Source organism: Balearica regulorum, chromosome 7, assembly GCF_011004875.1.
Source record: "Balearica regulorum gibbericeps isolate bBalReg1 chromosome 7, bBalReg1.pri, whole genome shotgun sequence".
Classification (NCBI taxonomy): Eukaryota; Metazoa; Chordata; class Aves; order Gruiformes; family Gruidae; genus Balearica; species Balearica regulorum.
In genome coordinates this window covers 36,544,836-36,552,021 of record NC_046190.1, presented here as the reverse complement: position 1 = coordinate 36,552,021, position 7,186 = coordinate 36,544,836, and the positions used below count along the sequence as shown (strand labels likewise).

At 48.7% G+C, this 7,186-nt stretch overlaps 1 long non-coding RNA gene across 1 annotated transcript; it reads right to left on the bottom strand.

Moving 5' to 3' along the window:
• Positions 1-589: 589 nt before the first annotated feature.
• On the bottom strand, positions 590-4,377 carry LOC142602510 (uncharacterized). Its single transcript, XR_012836253.1, has 3 exons — positions 4,258-4,377; positions 3,746-3,836; positions 590-865 (listed from the first exon to the last, which is right to left on the bottom strand). It is a non-coding gene; the product is annotated as an uncharacterized LOC142602510 (long non-coding RNA).
• Between the last annotated feature and the right edge of the window lie 2,809 nt (positions 4,378-7,186).

The following is a 7,186-nucleotide window of genomic DNA, read 5'->3' as shown; positions in this document are numbered from 1 at the left end:
AGTGCCCCCCGAGGCGGTGGGAGCCCGGCCACCATAGGTCCCCTCAGGCTCGCTTTCGGGTGGTGGCACCTCATGGAGGTGCACAGCAGCGGGGAGGAGACGTGGCACGGAGAGTTTCCAACTCATAGGCTTCCCATCGACAAGCTTCCCATACTGGTTTTTCCTTGCTGTGCCTGACAGATTCCTGCTCCCTGTTGTCACTGGGCAGCTAGGTACCTGTGGGGTCCAGAGGCACAGTAATTAAAAATACAATTAAGAAAAAGCCTGAAGTGACAGTATCTCCCAGCCTCTTACTCCTGCTACATCCCTTGCACTGATTCAGCCAACTGGAACAACAAACTAACCCAGGGAAAAAAACCCCAGCATTTTCCTACTGGATCAACAAACCGAACCAGCTCAGCTGAGGGCCAAAGCTGGTCCCTCGCAGGCAGAAGCCAGGCTCACCAGGGCGGCACAGACCGGGGAGACCAGCTCCCCTCTTCTTTTAAACCCACACTCCGGGGTTTCTGTTCCTTTCTGGAGGAAGAGTCCTGATAAGCTAAGTGCTTCTCACAGCCTGGAGAGTTTTGCTTGGATATTCCCTGCAGCCTCACAAAGACTCATCACTTCTGAAGTGCTCATGATCTGTGAGGCTTACCCTGCCCAGTTCATGAGAATCTTCAAGGCATCGCCCTTCATCTAGGAGCACACACAGCATTACCGTATTAGATCCCTACCTACGCATTCGTTTTTTTCAAGGACCAGTCTTGTTGATAACATCCAAGGTTTACTTGCAGTTTAAAGGTTAAGAGGAAGTGGATCTGTTCTGTTTCAGTTTGCCAGTCTATACCAAAGTAATGCACATTTCTCCTCTTCTTACGAAAATCTTCTTAAAATTAAAAGCCAAGCTAAGAGGAGCTGTGGGAGGCTTATTATCTCACTCTTCTTTGCAAGACACAGCAGGAGAGTTCAATGCTTACACAGCGCCTTTGCCCCCTGCCAGCCAGCACAGCTTCATTCGGAGCCTCCCAAGCCTCTGCTATCCCCCCCATCAGGAGCCAGGGCTCTTAGATAATTCCCAAACTGGAGCCAGACGCACCCAGACTGAATCAACCGGGCAGAAAACCACCCCCAACAGCAATTTTGGCCAGACTGAACAAGCAACCTTTACTCTGGTACTAAAGCCACCTTGCCTAGGCAGGGCTCAGCGCACCTCTCTTATCTCGGGAGCGCACACAAAGTGTTGACGAGGCGCCTTGACTTTCTAACCAGTGGTCGGCTACTAGCTTAGGAACACAAGAAAAACAGCTTTGTGAAGATTATTTAAAACAAGGGGTTTAAATAGGACTGTCTGGAACAGGAGAGCAATTTCAACAGGCAGTGTTTTTCTTCTGGGAACTGAAGGTCGGGGGTAAGGAGGGACTAGCATCAAGCTAGCAGGTGCCTCCCCCAGTATTTTGTTATTTTGGGCACCAAGACAGCCAGTGCTAGCCCAGGTTTCCCTGCAGCTTTGCCAATTCCAGTTGACTGGGGACTTCTTTTTCCCTTCTCCAGTACAGAGCACATAATATCTGGCCAGCAGCTTCCTGACAAATTGTCACCATGACATAGCTTTCCCGGTTTAGCCATACTGCCTGGTAGTTTCCTCACTTAAAAATGTGATTAAAACAAAATAAAATGGCATCAAGAGATGCCACTGGCCATCTGCCATTGACGACAGGACTGTTTGCAAGAGTGGAAAACCCCAAAGGGCTGCTCAGCCTGTCGAGGCCATGTCCAGCTCACAGACGTGAGCAGCCAACTGCACAAAGAGACGCCTCGCACCGTGGGTGTGAACTGCAGCAGCCTGCCGTCTGCTTACCACCTTCCACTTTTGCTGAGCTTCTGCTCAGATTTGGGGCTTTTCTTGAAGATAAACCTTCCAGATAAGGTGTCAGATGGGGCTTCTCAGGAAGGACCGCAGCTTGTCTGTAGTCACATATGGCTGAGTCACCTTGTTGTGGCTGGGAGAGAAGGGGGCCTTCCTGGCCTAAACTTGTCTTTTTAGCCCCATTTTCTGGGAGACACGTGCTCTGCATAGAGAAAGTGAGTAGGAAGATCTCACCCTCCCTCAGGCTGGAAAGCTGTGCATGAGCGAGGGACTCCTGCAGCAAAAACACATGAGTCACTTTCCAGGAGCTGGCGTCCAGGAGCGCTGCCTCCCCTACTAACCAGTTGGACCGGGCTGGCACCAGACCCCGGCTGGCTCCAGAAAGCCTGATGCTCGGTTTTGTCATGCCTAAGGCACATAAATTCCATCCACCTTTGCCTCGCCCTCCTCGAGTCCAATTCTGCACTTTGCATAAGCGGTGCACGTGAGGCATCTCTGTTTAGCAATCTCAGGAGGCCAGCCAGAGGCCCCTGCAGGCTGTGGTTTTGCTGCCTGCCACAGCCAGCTCTGCAGGCAAAGTGCTCTCATTGCAAAAAATAAATAAATAAATACATACATGAATAAAAAGAGGCATTTTCTGCAGCAGCCTTGCTTTTGGACCATTTCGCATTTCCACTCAGACTGTAGCAAGCTGTCAGAGAGGAAGCAAAGCCAGCCACAAATTACAGCCTGGCAGCCTCGGGAAGAGCCTTGGACACATTTGAAGTTTGTTCCAGCCCAAGCAGGAGCAGCCTCCCTGTGACTCACCAACAGTTTGGCTTGTGGGTCCCGGCTGGGCTAGACACAGACTCCCCACCTCACATCCCCCTTCCTCACCACTAACAGGCTGCAGAGAAATAGCTCCCGCTCCGAGGTACTTCTCAAAGCAGGAGGCAGCGGAGTGTTTTCTGAATGAGAAGGTGATGCTGCAGGGACTGCACCCGACGGCAAAGCTGCAGCTCAACGACACCGGGAGGGGACAGGGCAGGTGGGGCAGGAGGGTGTCCCCTCCCTTCTGGTACTGGTGCTCCTCAGCCCCCGTGCTGGGCTGCTCCAGCTCCCTAACACAGCAAAAGCCTCCTGGCCCACAGAAGCAGATGGTTCTTTACTGGATTAGTGGCCTGGATCAGCGCAGGGTGCAGAGGGCACCACGGCACGTGATGAGCCAGCGACCCCGCACTTCTCTGGCCTCTCAGCCCCTTGCGTCAGCACAAACAGCCGCACACTCTGCCCAGCCGCCGATACGGCTCTAGGAGTGATCCGTTCCTCTCTCTGGAATGTTTTTCACCCAGATCCAGTTTGCTGTCTGAACGCTTGTGGCGAAAGCAGTTGAGGACCATCCCCTTTTGGCAGCTGCTCCAAGTAGAGCTCTCAATTAACCCTGGCATGATCACGGGCCACACTCCTTCCCACGTTCAGCTCAGCCACAACTTAATTATCTAAAGGGGTCACATCAAGTGCACTGCATTTCCCAAGCAAAGCGTAACATAAAGCCTCCAAAAACTGCAGCTAATTCTCATTTCAGTATTTCCTTTGTTAGCTGTCAGAAGTTCTACATTTTAGTTACAAGCTGCATTTTTGGGTTTGTTTTTTTTTTTTCCAAGGTACTACTTCAGCATTTTAGGTACTACTTACTGGAATTAGACCCCTGTTCCAAGGCAGGCCATATCCTAAGGCCACTGTTATTTCAAACCAAGTAGATCAACGCAAAGAGAGTCAGCAGCCGTAAATGCTTTGCCCTCATGAACCAGGATTTCTGACCAGCACAGAGTTGCCAGAAAAGCAGATGATTCCTCCTAAATACCGGGGAATCAACAGCACAGCAGCATCTCGTAAAGCCCATGCTTTAAAGGATACGGACAAAGATGCAGGATCCCATTCCTGCTCTCATTGTGTCATCTTTTCAGGGTTGTAAGCAGTAAGAAAGCAGCCAAACCTCTGCAACAACCTTTGAAGGAGAAAAAGCTTTCTTTTTATAAATGGAAAGGAGAATGAAGTCATATGTTTTTCTGTAAATCCTACTTCCCTCAAAAAAAAAACCCATTAGAAATATACACCTAGGTTACCCAGGAAGAAAATAAAGGAAATTTAATAATGGAGTTAAAAATACATATCAGAAATCCCAAGAAAATGAGGTCTGATGAAGCAAAAGAGAAGGAGGATTTTAGGACACCTTTGGCTCCTGCTCAGGCTACAAGAGAGAAAAAGCTCCCCAGCGGACCCTGGGAAGTGCTACTACCCCTTTTTTTCCCCCTAGCTTGTCTGTAAAGATTGAGAGCAGATGACTCTGGCTTCTTACTGGGAGCAGGCTTGATGCTTTTGAGAGTTTCTGCAATAAAAGATAGGAGTGAACAGAAGAGTGCCCTTACCTATTCCTGCCCATCACTGCTTTCCCTCCTTCAATCATGTTGTGCTGTCACCACTGTTCGCTAGCACAGCCAGGTCTTTGCAGGCTTATCTACCCCATGAAAGATGCTTTCCAGAAGGTGTATGAATGTATGAATGTATCACCTCTATCAAAAAAAAAAAAAAACCAACCACAAAAACACATAAAAAAACCCCACAATCTTAAAAAAACCCCACAATCTTTTAAAAACCATCCCAGCCCATTTCTAAGAGCTGGCCCCTCTCAGAAAGGATGTCATTGCAAAAAATAAACAAGTTTTTGGGTCTTCACAACACTCAGCCCTGGCTGACACCCCTTGCATACACCCTGGCAAGCTGTGCGTGGTGGTGGGGCACACGACCGAAGACCACTGCTCCGTCAGCTGCCCAAAGGAGGCACTCGCAGGGTGTTTTGCACGCATGCCAGAGAGTACGCTCCCAAGTACGGTGTGCACTTTCCAGAGGAAATATCAAACACCATGGCCAGGCCTTGCCATTAACTCAGATGGGGATAGCGCGGGTGCGGACCCCACGTGTGTAAGGTCTCTCTTTCACTGTAATTTTTGGCATGGAGTGGAGAATATCTTCCCTTCACAGAGCCCTTGGGCAGAGCAAGCATTACTGCCACGTGGCTCTGTCCTCAGAGAGCAAAACTGAGCATTGCTCAGGTGTCACAGAGCAGAGTCTGATATTCCTCTTTTCTGTGCATTCACTCCAAGGTAAAAGGCAACGCGTTCCCAGTCCTCATCTTCCTCCTCCTTTTCCTGTCCGCTGCCTTTGGGCTTGTCTCAGCTCTCAACACAGAACCAGCAGCTCCAAATGCCCCTGCCTTACTTTCAGCACTGCCAGCCAAAAGTGGGCAAAACTCACCTACCAAAACCAAAAAGCTTTTACAAAATACAGTCTGAGTTCCTTTTATTCCCCCCCCCCCCTTTTTTTTTTAAGGTTTTCAAGGATTACACTTGGAAGCTCTAAGAGCTTTTTCAGTAGTGCAGACTATTTCAATCCAGTCCTTTCACAGCAGATGGAAAATCTGCTTTGACTCGGTTCAGCTCACACGGAAGTGATTAGATAATCACGGGACTCTGGGAGCCATAGCTTTAAGAAAAAGCAAAATGTATTATAGGCTTTGCAGAAAAAAAATAAGAGTTGGTACGGGACAAAAAGCTACAAGGACTCCTGTAAGGAACCAAACCAAGATGACACCCCTCCCGCAGACTTTCTTCATACAGTTTCCTCCACTGTTGAAATAGTTGCTTTCTCTTCCCTCATTATCCAAAGCAAAAGGGAAGGCATCGAAGGGAACACGTTATTATTTGGGGAAGATGATAGAAAATAGAAGAGTGAACTGGAAGCAAAAGCCTGAGTATGCCATCCTCAAAAATTTGGACATGCAAAGAAGGTGTTATCTGGTGTGTAGGGAAAGGAGTGAAAAGAGATCAGGGAGATCATATAGTCTGAGGCATTAATAAGCAGCCCTGGCAGTCGGGCAGGGATCACACATGGATCGCTGTTTGCCTGCTCACCAGTCCCTGTGCTGTGGCAAAATCTGCAATCCCTTTTCTAGGTCACAAACTCAGGAGGCATCAGGCAGCACCTCTTCACATGTGAACGTGCCTCAGCTGCACAGTCAAGGACCTTTAAGCCAGTGAGTGGATTTCAATGAAGTTTGCAAGAGGAGCTAACTGCTGGCCAAAACCGGCACGAGTTTGGATTAATCAAAGTCACAAGGACACAGTGGAGGAAGTGGTGAGTCCAGCTACTGTGGCTTCCACTGCTCTTTCATCATCTGACAGTCACCAGTGGCACACAACCCACACCCAGAGTTGTGGGCATCTGAATAATTGCCCTCTGCCCACTTGTGCAAAAAGCTAAAAATACAGAGACTCAGTTTCCCTCTTCCATTGTCCCAACTAAGTCTGGAATTTAAATGGGTGGGAGGAAGTTGCCCAGTACAGTGTTCATCCCTTGCTTGCTCAAGTCTGACAAGAGACATCCCACGTCAAACTTTCTGAACCTCTTTTACTGTTTCTTCACCTTCCAGTTTCACAGAGCTGAAGCATGTTTTACACCAGGAAAAAAAATCCAGCTGGATTGCAACACAGGTAGGGCAGGCAGCTACAATTCACCACCTTTGGAGAATTCAGCAGCACTTTTCCCAGCTAGCAAACTCCCCTTCTGTGTCCTGCCCACCAGTCACCCAACAGCAGCTGGGGAAACACTTGAGCATCTCTTCAAAACAAACACAGGGCAATAGAGACATTTTATGGATTCCATGGGCAGTGCTGTGACTAATGAAGTCTTGCCAGCCTGCAGCCTGATTTTCCATGGCAATCACAATTCCCATGATTATCACCTAATGTATGTCTTTGAGACTTGCTCTTTACCTCTTCCCAGAAAGAAACTGGTTCAATAAAGGCTTATTTTAACCCTCAATATGTAAATCAGAGACCTGAGAAAAGTCAGCGCCACATACCCATGCAAGCCCAGCTACAGGCAGGAAACAGCTAGACCAAAACTCACCACTCTGCTGAGCTTTGTTTGCCATGGTGAACGTCAGAGAGGAAACAAAACCTATCTTATCCCTCCCCAGGGAAGGGCAGAGAGGCGTAGGAGTTAGCTCTCAACCCTGGGCACTGTGATCCAGCCAGCTGCAGAACAAAAGCATGGCTGAGCCCATAGAAAAGAGAAAAATGCAAGAAACCACTCTGTAAAGAACGGTAAATATCATTCCTAGCTTAACACACTGGTCAAGTTCACTGCTTGTGGAAAGCCAGAAAGAGAAACCAACCCAAGGACATCTCAGGAACCTGCCACTAACCTGACCAAAAACAAACAAACAAACCAACCAACCAACCAACCAACCAACCAACCAACCATCTCCCCATTTCCAGTTCCCATCACTAGGCCATG